At 35.4% G+C, this 16,203-nt stretch overlaps 1 protein-coding gene across 5 annotated transcripts in view; it reads right to left on the bottom strand.

Annotated features, from left to right (window-relative positions):
* The window catches only part of LOC146996191 (uncharacterized), a 300,697-nt gene that overhangs the window by 135,139 nt on the left and 149,355 nt on the right, over nucleotides 1–16,203 (bottom strand). The window contains exon 4 of one of the 5 annotated variants that reach the window (XR_015042019.1): nucleotides 6,389–6,415. The exons of the other annotated variants lie outside the window; for them this stretch is intronic. The gene's annotated coding sequence lies outside the window, so the exon portion shown is untranslated. Of the gene's footprint in view, nucleotides 1–6,388; nucleotides 6,416–16,203 lie in introns of those variants that run through there. 5 annotated transcript variants of the gene reach the window in all.

Raw genomic sequence — 16,203 nt, 5'->3', positions numbered from 1 at the left:
CACATTTGCACTGAGCATATTTACGTTGTACTTTGAGGGGGATGCACTGTACATTGCTTGCTTGCACCACTCTACATTTCTGTTTGTATTGCTTGTTGAAGGTATGACTCATGCAAATTTATATAGTATTACTCGCGAGCTTATTATATTTATTTACATATTTACATTCTTAATACTCTCATTGATTCTGGGTCTATAATTTTTACTGCTGAAATTAAATCTTATAGTTGCATAGGGTATTTTATTTTGAGGATAACATACGGTTTATGTGACGGAGCTCAATTTGGCACAAATCCAGATTAAGTTCCGCTAATTTGTCCATTAGCTGCACAATCTTTTTAATTAGGTGCCGTTGCTTAATCAGATATTTACAGAACGGTTGTCTGTTATTATCTGGTAGTCTAATGTGGAGACCCTCAGTCAGCGGGCATGTCTCCAAGTAATGCTCTGGCGAGCCCGGTTCTCCACATGCGCACTGACTTGTATTGCAGAAACCACATTTGTAGAAAATGTCAGGAAAGGGACCATGCCCTGAGATAAACCTTGCGAGCTGCGTGTTTGCTATATTTCTGTCTGTGTCCACATAACCACAGAAGTAATGGGTCCTCCTCTCTGTGTTGCTCTCGTCCCATTCACATTGCCACTTCCCCATGGCTTTCAATCTCAGCGTACGCTTAAAGTAAGAACGCGGCCATGGTATAACTGTCTCTGCTATTGCTGTTTCTGTGGTGGCCTCCTTTGCAAGCTGATCTGCCATTTCATTCCCTTCATGGCCCTCGTGTGCTTTTATCCATTCTAATGTGATCTTAAAATTTGGATTATTTCTAAGGGCCTTCTGTATCTCTTGAATAATTTCAGAGGGATGGTCGGGGTTCCATATCGCATGTAATGTTGACAAGCTGTCAGTTTTTATTGTGGCCTGCCTGCATCTTATGGAATGTACATAGTGGATTGCTTGCAATATGGCCAAGGCTTCACTTTGGAAAACGCTGTTGTTTTGTCTGAGCCGGCCCTTCCATTTTTCTATGATGAACCCTGCCTCATGGCGGCGTAGGCACAGCCCACTTTCTAGTCCAACTTTGACCCGTCCGTGTAAGCTGTCAGGCCAAGTGGCTGGTTATTATCCTTAGGCTTCACCGAGACGTATACCCCTCTTCCTTTAGCCGCTGGGTGTACATCCAACGGGTTGCAGCTTTCCTCATACTCCTCAGGGGAGTAAATTTCTTCATCAAATGTGACCATTTTTTTAGTTGTAAGACTTGCTGTCGTGCCGCCTCCTCCTCAGCACGGATGTGCAGGGGCAGTAAGCCTGCCAGCACATTAATTTCTTCGCTTGAAGTGGTGCGATAGGCCCGGGTAATACCCAATGCAAAGGGTCGTTGAATGGCATTAAGGTGTGTTTAACCTTTCTCCCTTGCATTGGATAGGCCCATACTGCCGCAGCATACGTGACTATTCTTTCTACCACTGTGGAATACAGCACCTTTTGTATGTGGGGGTTCAGTCCCCATTTATATCCATAGAACATCTTCATTTGTCGAGCTATTGCAGTTGTCCTTAGTTTAAGGCTTTGCACGTGGGGGATCCAATTCATTTTTTCGTCAAAAATGACGCCAAGGTATCTGAGTTTCGACACTATCTTAATCCGCTCTCCATTAATTAATTTTTATTGTGGGCCTGCGTGACGTCATTTACAGGGCGACGACCTGGTCAGACCAGTCGTCGAGACGACCGTCACATCATACAACATGCACGCGTAGAGCCAACTGCCTCATTGGCCGCTATCCGGACACAGGCAGCTGCTTCAATACGGAATCCTGTGTCTTCCCGAACCATCGCAAAGCGCCTGGTTTGAGGGACATCCAGTATAGTAGCACCCATTACGTGTGCTGCCAACTACACCCACCCGACGACGCCTCCGTTTCGAGTGATTTCGCGCACAACAAGATTGTACTTTAACGGAATGGAACCAGGTCACCTTCAGCGACGAATCTAGATTCAATTTGACCAGTGATGACAATCCCTTTCGTGTGTGGAGCACTCGTGGTGAACGCCTCAATCCTGGATCCGCTTTACAGCGACAGACCGTTCCCACAGTTGGTGTGACGGTAAGGGGTGCCATTGCTTACGATACACGGTCACGCCTAATATTGATCCATGGCACAATGGCAGGCCAGCGGTACGTCCATGACATCCTTCAGCCACATGTGTTGCCACTCATGGCAGGGCACCCAAAAGCCTGTTTTCAACAAGACAATGCTCGGCCACACACAGCACGGATCTCACAAGACTGCCTTCGGCACATTACCATCCTTATCTGGCCTGCTCGATCCCCAGATTCGTCACCAAGCGGGTCCATCTGGGATCATTTGAGATGGCGAGTTGGACAGCCGACGAGATTAGCCGAAGCAGAGGCGCATTTACAGCAACTGTGTAACGATATGTCTCAGGACACCGTACGGAACTTGTATGCCACAATGCTCGCTCGTATTGCATCGTGCATTCGCGCTACAGGTGGTTTAACAGAGTACTAAAACTTCCGTTCATGTGTACTTTTTTCTGCAATAAATTATCCTCTTTTCTTTGATTTTCTAATCACTTACTTATATCAAAGTAATAATTATATATGTAAAATTTCGTTTAATTCTGACAACTCTCTCTTTACACAAATTTTTATGGCAATGGTTGTATTTTAATATTAACAAAACGAATCCTGTACTTTCAATTAAAAAATATTGCTCGTTTTTTCCATATCAGTTTTCGAGTATTTTTTATACGGTATAAAACTTTATATACTCTCCTTGATTTCGCATCAAGAAATGTTCTATTTCTCATTTTTGGAATGGAACTGCATTGTCTCTTAGAGATGAAGCGGTGGTTTTCTAATGTTTTCTGTCACAGCTGGAAAATTTTTCTGCATGTTTATTACTTCTATGCGTTGCAGCAACGTAATTCCGAACGTAGATTGGAAACTTCAGTGCCAACAATGCTGCATTTAATGTATAGTGTGCGAATATATAGGAAAATTTCAAAATTATTTTATAGTAATAATTTTCACAGCAGTATGGCAATCCAGACTTGTTTCTTTAAATAAAAGAACTAAGAGGCAAAAGTTAGCAATTTGAACATTTTATTGTGAAAAGTTTTTTCCTGGAATATAGTTCCAGTTTTTATTTTTTCCATTCACGAGGATCTAACGGGCTGAAAATGAGCACCTAACCCAGGGATGTTTCATATAATTTCTTTAAATATAGTACAGCGCGATAATATCGTGTGTGATCAACATGAAAAGTAATACAACGGATATAAGTGCTTCGACAAAAATGCTGTTTCGAGTCTAATGTCCCATCAGGGACAAACGTCCGTTTCTGCTCATTAATAACCAAATGCGAAAGGAATACTAAAAAATAAAAACTATTATAGAGACGTAAAATGATAAAAAGAGGAAAAGATGATACTAAAATAAGTGTAATCTCAGAGGAAGTGAGTAGGCTATGGTCGGGGGAGGAGAATCTTAAGACTTTCATATTTAAAACGGTAAAATACCTTTATTAACCCATTAATCGCCAAAACTACAAGGAATGTTTCTTTTCTCATGAAAATAATAACAAATATCAAATTAAGCATTTATAATATAAATTTACATTGAAAATTAAAAAAAAAAAAAAAAAAAAAAAAAAAAAAAAAATGCTCTCACCTGTGGAAAACGCGAGTGTTGCGTTCGCGCAACGTCAGCGGAATAAGACTACGGATGTTTAGTGAGTAGGATTGTACTCGTGTGATGTTTCTTTTGAGTGGAGCGCAGGATTACATTTTTGATGTATAACGTTTTATAAATCTACCAAATCACTTTACTTTTAATTAATTTAATATTAAAATATACATTGTATTTCTTTTACAAATACAGATTATTTCAATGGAAAGATTCAAGCATGACAAGCTTGATTACAATCATGATGTAAAGCTACATTACATACTTCGCATCTATAAATAGTCTGGCTATGGTACTCTTTACAACAAAGTCTTTTGTTATCAACGGACTTTACGATAAAATGTCTACCATCTCCATACAATGGTTTTTGAATGCTGAATATACTAGGTCTTGCCATTCCTTTCTTGTTCGCCACCAGATTCTGCAATTTCTGGGGGAACAACAACAATATCAGTTTCATTCTGGTCATTATTAACATTATCATCATCTATTTCTTCATCAAAAAATCTTTGAAGGGTAGGGCTTCTTCTAATGTAAGATACCTCGTTCTAGGCATTTTTAAACAACCAGAACATGAACCAGAACATCGAAAGGAATGAGTGAAAAAGAAGATCGACTACACTTTTCCTGCTGACGTTAGCGCAACACTTATTTTCCTTTCCTTTCCAAATCAAATTTAAACATCTGAGTGATGTAATGTTCTGATAAACGGTGACCTTGACTAAAAATAGATCACTCATAAAGACGGCGATTCTTTCTTTAAATATTTTCAGCAAAAATACACGGTCGATAATTTTGCTTAAATTTGCTTAAAGTATGAGATTAATTATTATAAACAAAATGAATTGTTGAAGGCAAATATTTTTTACAGATATAATCTTCATAATATTCCCTACACAAAATCATCTGCTGGTATAAAATATTTTAGGTAGTTATATTTATATACGCATTTATTTTGACCGTTGCGTGAACGCAACACCAGCGGTTAATGGGTTAACAAAAATAAATTATTGTATGTTACATATCCAGTATGTAAAAACAGGATTTGTAAACATTGCAAGAATACGATTAATCATTTAAAGTGTCAATTGTTTCAAACAAATAGTAAATGTTTTCTCATAAAGCTAAGCATAAAATTAATTTCGGTAATATAAGAAAACATTTTTGAATGAAAGTGATTCTGAAGGGCATTTGTCAGTTATATTCGAGTATTTCGTAAATTGTATATCTGATATTCGAACTAAAATTGGTTTGGTAATCGCGAATAAATATGTCACTGCGCAGTTAGGGAGGAGCCTTGCAAAAAGTTAGCATCTTTCAGAGATGATATTTTGTCACCATACAGAATCTGAAGTGTAACACAGGATGGCGTCTAAATGAGGTTATCTCTAAATTTTTGAGTTAAATTTTTCCCTGTGATGGTGAAATTGGCTGTTATGTCGAGGGTCATACTGCAAGGAACTCCTTTGATACTGCCCGTTGATGATACGCGTTCTCTGCTTGGCAAAAGAAATCGAATTTACCCATTATCGAAGTAGAACAGTCTTCACATTTGTTAATTTTCTTGAAATTATCACAACGAAATTGTTGCTCACACGCCTAAGGTCATTGGATTGAGGTAAATTATAGTAATGCAACAGAGAACCGATATTATCCTTAAGAGCGAAAGCGTATGCTTCAATACCGATACGTTTCAAATTTTCGATGAGCAAGTCAACACGTGCACAGCGCGAAGTATCACATTTTGAAACATCCAGAGATAATAATTTATCCAAATAATTATGGTCGAACATCTTATTATTCGGAAATAGCCAAAATGTCTGAAGTGTCACACGAAAAAAATTAGTAGAAGATTACACATCCAGGGACATAGTATCTTTATACGAAGAGCACGAGGTATCGGCTTACGAACTAGGTCTGGTGCCATTTTAGCTCGTAAAATTCGAAGAATGTCCCAGCGGGAAAATTCAATATCTATGGCCGAAATAATATTCATAGTAATCCAAAAATATCGCAGCAATTAAACACAGCAAAACGATCACTCAAAAAATACAAAACAGCAAGGATCGCAACAGGCATAAATACCCAGGGAACGGTGGGGAGCTATATAGCGAAATGCGGCATGAAACTTCGAACGCGCACGTGAAAGAAATCTTGAAACCAAGCGTATGCTCTGACCGTCTTAAAGGGCTACATAAAAAGCGGTCCTCAACTAAACATAATTCAGCTTTTGAAGGCATAAATCAAATTTTTAATCAAAAAATATTAAAATCTTCAACACGCTGCAAATCAAACATAAGCTTTACATTTTTATTATCTTTTGTGATGGGCATAAAACTGTAGAAATAATTTAGGGACAGAACCTAGCATACAAATTAATACAAAAATAGAATTTATTCATAAGCCACCGCTCTGCCTTAAAAAGACAAAGCAGTTTCATTTAAAACAAAATATTTATTTATTGTTATGTGTTGCAGTCTCCAACTCCAACTCGCTTATTTGCCGCGATTAACCTGCGAAATCGCAGGTTGTGTTCCGGCTATCGAACTTTGGTGCTTCTAGGAGCGCTGCAGGTAAGGAAATGCCGAACGTAGTTCTCGTGGAGACAGGATAGCAGATGCAGGGGGTGAGACCAATGTCACGTGATGAGCGATAAGACATCTGGTTGGCGATGAGGTATCCAGGCATCGTAGCGCTGTAAATCTGAAGTTTTACAATAGTTATACATAAAATAGTACTAAATCAGTTCATAAAAGGTGTGTGTTGCAGTCATAAATGCAGAAAATAAAATACGATTCCAAAAAGTAAAATAGTATATACAGGAAAAATATAAGTAATATCTTGTGGGCATGGCTGTGTGTGTCACATGATCATCCGGCTAAGATTTCTAAACATCATTATTTACAAGTCAAATAAGTTTTTCAGAGTACTACATACTTAAAAACACAAATTATGTTGGAAAATCCTGGTTTCCACTGAGTAGAAAAGCGGCATATGGACGGAGGTGCCTGTCCTCGTGTAAAATTTCATAGTGAAATAGGTTGAAAATGTCCATATGTTGGCACTCCTTAGCGGCGTCATAAAATGCCGTGTTAGTTCTTCTTAAATATTGTGTTGTAGTTCGCAATTTTAATAATGTATGTACCTCAAGAATGTACGAAAAAACCACTGAGTAAGAAATTGGTAATAACTTTTCTCATAATAATTTCAAATTTGAAATAAACTTTTAAAAATCCATAGCAATATCGTATCGAAACCTGTTTCCATGTCACATGTATTGCATAAAGAAATGTGAAATTTGAAGAACTAATTTTCCTAAATATTTAATACTCGAATCCGTATAAGTTGCATGCATTTGTTTTAGTAAAGTGTTATGACAGATTTTTTTAAGAGCTGTCGGAGACAAATGATAATATTCCTCGACAGTAATGAACGAGAATACCATGCATTTGTTCAAAAACAGAAACGAAGTATTTGTGAGATTTATTCAACATCCAAGTCTTAATTTTAACAGTTTTATATTATTTTTCTCTACTAGCCAGGTATAGTTTAAGTGTCTCAATTGGGTATCAAAACGCGTGTGTGAAAACACTGATCTGCACTTTGTTACTAGATATTTTTTCCTTAAATTTAGTTTTTTATATATCAAGGTGTCTGTAGTCAATGTGTATATTGTATTAATTCGGGAAGTTCCCTGATTCTTTAAACATGAGTATACAAGCAGCAGTGAAAGTAAAAAATAATTATGAAAACCAAATAGTCTATAACGATTTTAATGCCAAGTCATAAATAATCAAATGAATAACTTCAAATTTCTGAATTTGTTTAATATCACAATTTTCAGTTCCGGTTTTGGTGAGAATCGAAATAATATAAATTTGAATTCAAAATCATGAAAATCCTCAGGATTTTCACGATTTTGTTCTTACAAATCCTTGACATGATAAATAGTATCATAATAATGCTAAATAACTGAAGAAAAATGCATTTGCTGGCTCTCTAAGATTACTTGGATGGCCTCTAGGTTCAGACCAATAGCTTTTAAGATTAGTGTTTTTGAGCAGAATGAAACATTAATTTTTAACAGAGTTTTGGTCTAATAGTTCATGGTATCGATCTATTAGACTTTGCTGTATTTTCAGCACAAAGACCATATTCTATTTGTTAATCTGTCACAGCTCAAACAGCACGGTAATCTAATCTGCAAACTATGTTCGCTTGAGATGAGTAAACCTTGTTAGAAAGCTAAACTATTTGTGAAAACTGCATCTAACGTCTATCATTCAAATTTACTTTAACTTGTTGACGAATTTCTGGCCTTAAAAGCTATGTAACTGGAATCAGAAAACAAGTTTGATGAAAAAAAAAATAACCCACATAGCACAAAAACATGCCTGGGATATCCCGAAGATGTTGCTCGCGGGGTATGCGCACATCCTCAGGACATCGCGGAATATCTCTCGAACCTCCTAAACACCTCCTCCAGAGTTCTTAGTGTCACATCCCAGTATATCCTCAGGACATCCTAACTAAGTCCCATCGACAGCGTACGGCATGTTATTAGGATATGAACTCTTACTTATTACATCCTCAGGACATCCCACTCATCTCCTAAACACAACCCATTTTATCCAAAAATCATCCTATCTATGTCCCATCAACAGCGTATGGGATGTTGGTAGGATTTAAAGTCCTACTTACTACATCCTCAGGACATCCCACAATATCCCAATTTCCTCCTAAACTCATCTTCCCGAGTGCTTAATGTCACATCCCAGTATATCCTTTGGACATCCTATCTAGGTTCCACCGACAGTGTATGGGATGTTATCAGGATTTTAAATACTAATTACAATATACCTTTGACCTCTTAAATACATACTGTCAACTGCTTAGTGTCACATCCCAGTATATATACAGAGAAAACTTCCAGTGAAAGTATATGAAGGTGTAGTGATGATCTAAAACCTAATTACTTTACACAGATAGTCTCAAATCCTTCTCCTATGGTTACTATCGAAAAATCAGAAATGTTGAAAATATTTATACAACATATTTATGTATTTATGAATCAAAATACATGAGAAATCGCAGTGAGAAAAAGCACTGCTACCTTAATCTGTGATTATATATAACAAATTCAGTGAATTATAGTTAACAAACAGTGAAAATATTTATATTTCTGAAATATTTTATATATAACATTTTCAGTTTCGCATATGTGGCAGCTTGAGATTTTTTTTAAGTATACCAATTTTTTTAAATGTCTAAAAATTTTTGTATTTTCAAGGAAAGCTTATTCTTTCACCTTTAGTATATAAGTAATGGTAATTTACCAGATAAAATTACGTAATGGGGAATACAGAAAAATATCTAACCACTTACTTTTGACTTCATCTGCAGAGAGACTAAACATGTAGTTCAGCTAAATCTGTTATAATAAATATTTATAATAATGCTAAATCCTGCAATAACTATTAATATGACAAATTTTTGTAAACCTATTTATTTGGATGAAAACTAAACACATTCAGAAATTTATGGCACTATATTATGGTTAACAGAGGAAAAACACTTTTCAAAATTCAAAATAGTTTTTATAAATCCAATTTATCACATTTTCCTTAAATTCCTGAAAAATAATCTTATATCCATGTAAAACAGGAATATGTATTCATCTGTATATAAAAACTCTAAATACTGGAGCTTAGCCATTGCCAAAAATAAATAAAATGCAATTACTACATGTGAATATAATTCATAATTAAATTTAAACAAATCACTATTAGAATGCAAATTAAAGGAAGCTTTTAAAATATTTTAACATATAGTACCTATAAACAGAGTAGCCATTATTTGTGTTGTATCATAAATTATAATACGACGTTTAGCTTAAGAGAGCTTCTCCTGACGCATGCGCCGTTCGCGTTTATCCGCGCGGTGTATGATGACGTAACTGTTTATTACGTATGTATGTATATGTATACCATTCTTACTTCTTCGCCCTTTTTTCTCTGCTGTATGCAACTATGTTTAAGTTAATCTCTGTCATTAAAAATGTTCATTGATATTACAATCTATTTAGGCTCATTTATTTCTTCAATTTGACTATTCGATTATAGTAAAATAAACATGGGGTATGCCTTTTAAATTTTTTATGTCAGAAATTAAACTCAACCTACCAGCTGAACCATATGAGCAGTTGTATCAGTCAGCCACTGGTAGGTAACCTAAATAACGAATCAACATATAAAGTTGCCAAAATAAGGAGAGAAACAAAATTATGATAATCACATCTTACCTAATCATAAAATTTAATGTGTAGGCAAGTCTAAAATGAGTGAGAAGGAATTTATTTTGCAACACAAAGTAAAGCTGTCTTGCAGGAGCAAAAAAACTTGTCTCATGAGATAGTAAAAAATAATTAACTGTATCTGGTAACATTTATCTGACAACACATAAGTAATTGTTAACTACGTGCAGAAAATAAAATCTGGTCATGATAAGCAAAATGCAATTTTAAACTTTTGAGTTTAACTGCAGAAATCTACGAAAGACGTATATTTTATGTTGTAGCAGTAGTAAATCAAGATGCGGCTAATCTTTACTGTATGGTACACCTTGTTTTTTGTCTGAAAAAATCGCCAAGTGGTATTGGTTGTTCGTGAAATCTGGAAGCCCATTGCGACAAATAAGTTTTTCCGTTATTGTAATGTTGATAATGTTGGCGAAAATAGCCTTTGAAAAAAATAAGTTTTTGTCAATATAAAGGGGTTATTTCTGGAAATATTGCCAACGTGTTGTGATAAATTTAGTTTTGGGCTACATTTTGTAATAGTAACCCTTTTGTACGGACCCGTGTTTTTGGTTCTTACCATTCTTTTTAATTGCTATGTTTGGTTGCACGTAAGTGGTATGGTCTTGTATTTTGAACTTGCTATTATTTTGGTGTGGGTACCATCGTTTGAGTATGTCTGAGGTGAATAACAGACGATGAATTTAATTGAATTGCTTATCTGGAGGATGGAGGAAATGGTGGTGGAAAGCCTAAACGTATGCATGTGAAAAAAAAGGTATGTTAAAAAAATGACACTTCATTTATTTATTCGTCTCTGTGTGTTAATTTTTCTTTTTGTTGTTTAATATTTTTATGTTAGAAAATATGTATTTTTGGTAACTTATTCCTCTCTGTTTTTGTATTTTTGGTTGTCTCTGTGTGTTAAGACAGTGGCGAATATTTTCTTGTAAACATGATATTTTTAACTTTCTGGTTTTCTTAAAGTGAAAATAGATCAATGTGTACATGTGCAAAGTTAAGGCAGTGCACAATACCTAGTTTGTGCAGTTTTCTGTTTTTTTTTTTAAGTTAAAATAGGTCGATGTGTACATGGACACCAAGTTTGTGTATGTCTTTGACTTCTTATTTTGGTTTTGTGTAACGGCAATCTTGAAATTTGTGCCGATTCTTCCAGGTGACGATCTTGATATAAAATAAGAAACGATTTGCCAAAGGTTACCGTAGAGTAAATTTTTACCAAAGATGTTCTACCATAATCACCATTTCAGTGGTTTAAACACTAGTGGAACAGTATTCAGAGATGAAGATTTCAGTTTTGTTTACACAGCATGATGGTTTAGGCACTCCAGCCGTTACGGTGAACAAGATTATAATAAACATAGCCAAAACAATTATCTATAAATATCGACGTATAAAACTGCATGAACTAATATATTTCTTATGCTAGTATGTACAGAATCCTTAATCGAAGTGAAAATGAGAAGACTGTGCCTGACTTACGTGATTACAAACTTACTCTGAGCCGTTTTTCTGTGACTCTTTTACTGTGTAGAGCTGTATAGAGATTTAGAATTAATCAGTAAAGGCTTGCAACGTAATAACGTCACAAGAGGCTTTTTTCTCGACAAAGCTAAGACTTTCGATCGTGTTTGGCTGGGTGCTCTTATTTACAATTTACACATTTCGGGGCTCCAAGAGTACATTAAACACATAATTAAATCCTGCATGACAGGTAGACACTTTGTCTTTCGTGTCACAGGAATTCTCTCTACACCTAAACTTTTCCTTGCAGGCGTCCCCCAGGGAAGTCTTCGCGGACCTATACTTTTTAATATATACGTGAATGACATACCCACTCTGAACAACACAAAACTCGCAATGTATGCTGATGACACTGTGATCCTTACACAAGGCCGGCTATACAACAGCTACAAAACCACATACATGCATTAGAGACTTGACTCATCAGATGGAAAATTAAGGTTAATGTGGAAAAGACTCAGGCAATCCTGTTAACAAAAAAGGAGAAGTTCAATAAAAACCTACATTTCTACGGAGTGTCAATTCCCTGGTACAGGCAAGTCCGACCAGGCCCGGTCGTTACAAAAACATAATACAAAAATTTCACCCTTTGGTGAAATTTATTGAACTTCTTAGTAGCTGAGTTTAAGGTCAGGTACATGTCATTCACAATCATTTCCGGAATTTATCCCTCCATCTTTTCTCAGAAACTGAGTAGCCGGGCTTCCCAGGCCCGAGACCCTCGCTAGCATTGTCATTTAAAAATGTGAAAGATGTCAGGCAGTTGCAAAAATGTCACGCTATTTGATTTATGACGATGAAATGAAAAGATTACAGAAACTATTAGCCGAAATGTTGACTGATGAAGATTCAGTTAATGAAGAAGACGAAGAAATAATTGATGAAGAACAGTTTAGTGATCACCAATCGAATTCTGAAGAGACATTAGATTCAAGCGATGAATCTAGTAATGAATTTAGCATTTCTGTTTCCGTGAATTGATATCTTGTCAAAGATAGCCATCAAATTTGAAAGGTAGAGAGCTGCTCGACACAAGAATATTACAGAAATCAGATCATTTATCTGTCTTCTTTGTTTTGGAGAATTTTGTTTTAAAATAGAAGGCTTCTCACGTAAATGTTGCGAAGTTTGGGCGACTGACGGGACAGGGCTTGACATTTTTCATCGAACAGTGTCTCATAAACGTTTTTTAATCCTAATGAGATGTTTGGGATTTGATGACCTAAGAGATCGTCCTTCTAGAAGAGAAATGGATAAACTGGCTCCGGTAAGAAATAATTTTGAAAAGTTCGTTAAAAATGCTGGCGAATACATCACAACTGACGAAAAATTAGAACCTTTTATAAGAAGATGCTCCTTTCTTCAATACATTCCAAGTAAACCTGCAAAATATGGAATTAAAGTTTTTGCTGTTTTTGATGCAAGGACATTTTGTACTTCAAATCTTGAAATTCATGCAGGAACACAACCCAAACGGTCGTGCAGCTCAGAAAATGGTCTTGATAAAGTAGTCAAGAGGTTTAGAGAGCCTATTTTGAATCCAGGGCGCAACCTTACCGTGTACAACTGGTTTACCAGTTATACCTTGGTAAAGAATCACCTTGAAAAGAAAATTACGCTCGTGGGAACTATCAGAAAAAATAAAAAAGAACTGCCAATATATTTTACTTGTGGCAGAAAAAGAGAAGTTTGATCATCATTATTTGGATTTCAAAGAAATATGACATTAGTTTCCTACACACCAAACAAAAATAAAAGCGTTGTTCTATTGTCCACCATGCATAATGACAGAGCCATCGATGTTTCGACTGGAGAAGCAAATAAAAAAAACAGAAATTATGACTTTTAATGATTTAACAAAGGGTGCTATAGATGTAGTAACCATTTATAGTACTGCTAGAATTAGCAACAGATGACCAATGGCAGTATTCTTTAGTATGTTCAACATTGCAGCTATGAATACTAGAATATTATTGTTATCTTCGAGGACGCCAGTAGTGCAATATAGAAAACGAAGTTTATTTATCAAAGAATTTGCATTAGAACTTTTCAAGGATCACATTCAAGAAAGAAGCTCGCAGCAAAATTTCCACGCGAATTGAGTGAAAAATGAAATTGCAGATATAGGGAAAATTGGGAAGGACACTCGCCAAAAAAACAGGAGTGTTCTAGGGAAAGATGCCATATATGTAATAGCGTAAAGGACCGAAAACCACAAATTTGCTGCGCTAAGTGAGAGAAAAATGTTTGCGGTAAACACAGCGCGATTTTTTGCAAAAAAAATGTGAAATGTAAGTTTTTTTTTGAAAATATTTCTGTAAAAATTTAATATTACATAAATTAGTATTAAATTTCGTTTGCTCACAAAAAGAAATCAGTCTGATTTTTTCTGTTAATGATAAATAATTTCAATCTTAAAAGTGTATTAAAATACAATTTTTTTAGAATTATTAAATTCAAAGTATATTTTTATATTTTATATACTTTTTATTATTTAATTTTTTTCTTCGATTACACAAACAATTTTATTTTTATTTCGTTAAGAAATAACGTTTCGGACCTACGGAGCCCGACGCGCGTCCTCGCGTAGCTAAAAGCAGCGCGCGTCTTCGCGGGTTAACAGCGTGAAATAGCATTCTTTCTATAGACAACAAGTTACTCATTTAACAAGTCCCTTCTACGTCCAATATTGCCTTATGCTTGCTCTGTTTGGGCTTATTCTAGTTGATCCTTAAGGAAGAAATTGAAAACTGCACAAAACGGGGTTTTGAGACAAATTAGTAATGTTTTATGGTAGCTTCGGATTTACAGATTTGCATGCTGAATTGAAAATTGACCACATTTTAACCTTTTACTATCGCCTTGCTAAGAAATTCTATAAAGACATAGAGTTTATTAACAACACTGCAATTAAAATTTATGATTACGACGCAAATGATCAATGTAATATCAAAAGTCCTATGGCCGTTCTTAGTTACACTCTTGATTAAGCTTAACTGCACCATGGCTACCTTATATATAGTATGATTTTGTATTGTATGTAACTGTTTACTTTTAACTTGAGCTCCTTACTTAATTTATTCTATGATTATGATCACATTTTTAATAATGCTGACTGGGTCTTGTATTTACCAAATGTTTGCTTGACAATTTTCATGTGTTCATTTATTATTGTTCCCAATGGCTTGACGGAGTTTGCAGCTTTTCTGGACAGCATTTTCATCACCGAATCATGTATGCGTGTTACAAATATTCATCTTACAAATATTCATCAAGTCATTTATTAAGGCCATTATAAATAATTATTTGAAAAAAAAACCCTTAAGATATCCTGGGCATATTTATATAATACTATAAGTTGTAACTTTGTATTGTACCCGAAGTGGCATATTTTCATTTGTGGATAGGGTCTAAGACCCAGGCACCCCGGTGCTACACCATCACTCGTTGCGTAATCTGTTAAAAGATGCCTAACACTCACAAAGACCTCACAAAAACTGAGTACTATCAGCCTTCTTTTCGATGCGAGCAAAATTTTGAAAAGGTTATCCATGCCAGAATACATCCTTTTTTGACAGATTTCCCGCACAGCAATTTGGCTTTAGAAAAAATCTCTGTGACGAAGCAGTTGGTGAGTCTGACAGAATTTATTAGAGGTGCCTTTAATAATAAACAATGTGTTGTCTTAGTCATGATAAACGTGGCTAAAGTGTTCGATAGCGTCAGCCCGAGGGTTAATTTTCAGGCTTATTTAAGCTCGAGTTCTCTAGGGAATTAACCCTAATTGTGAGTTTATTTATCACTGAGAACATTTCATATCTGCATTTCATATACTTTGAACAGGAAGCAGGTGTGCACTAATGATGGTCAGAGTTCAGTTTGATGTCCCATATTGTGCACTACTACATATTTGAAAAGATAAAATTATTTTATTAACAAAGGCAAATATTGTGTGTAATATATCCAATTTGTACAGAGTAGAATTTGTAAAGTGTAGGACTATGTACAAAGCAGAATGTTTTAAACAGTGTAAGAATACAAGTAATCCTTTAAACTGTCCTGAGTCGCAAACCACTAATAAACCTTTTCCCACTAATCTGATAAAATTAATTTCTAAAATATAGGAAAACTCATACGCATGAAAGTGTTTGTGGAGAGAGGAGATTTTTCAATTATATGCTGTCACAGGGGGTGATTAATAGTTATTAAATTCATTTTATCGCTTAGGCTGTGAAGCAGATATTGTTAAAATGTTTGCATGTCAGTTTAAACTTGTGTTCATTTCTCATATTAAGCAGTATCATGAATGAATAACTTTATTTACCAGTCGACAATGCAAGTTTTTAATTTTCTGCATTCTTTTTTCAACGGTTTTATTGGAACGTTTTTATTATGTAAAAGGCTAAAACACTTGTCTGACGCCTACACTTCACTGAAGATTAACATTTATTTGCATTCTTTCCTATCGGATTTCACAAACAGAAAATCAGTTACTGTTCTTTTTAATTTCACGGTGGTTTAATTCTTCTACTCCAACTTAACGTTTATCAAAACTACGTGATGATGCAATAAATCGAATCGATGCGATCGAAGCCAACTCTACATCAATGGCATTCCTTTAAAAGAAATTCTCAATTATTAAACCTATGAT

Source organism: Stegodyphus dumicola, chromosome 7, assembly GCF_044657685.1.
Source record: "Stegodyphus dumicola isolate Sdum_Otavi_A_Nest chromosome 7, ASM4465768v1".
Lineage (NCBI taxonomy): Eukaryota > Metazoa > Arthropoda > Arachnida > Araneae > Eresidae > Stegodyphus > Stegodyphus dumicola.
The sequence above is the reverse complement of the archived record's forward strand: the minus strand, read 5'-3'. Positions and strand labels throughout refer to the sequence as shown.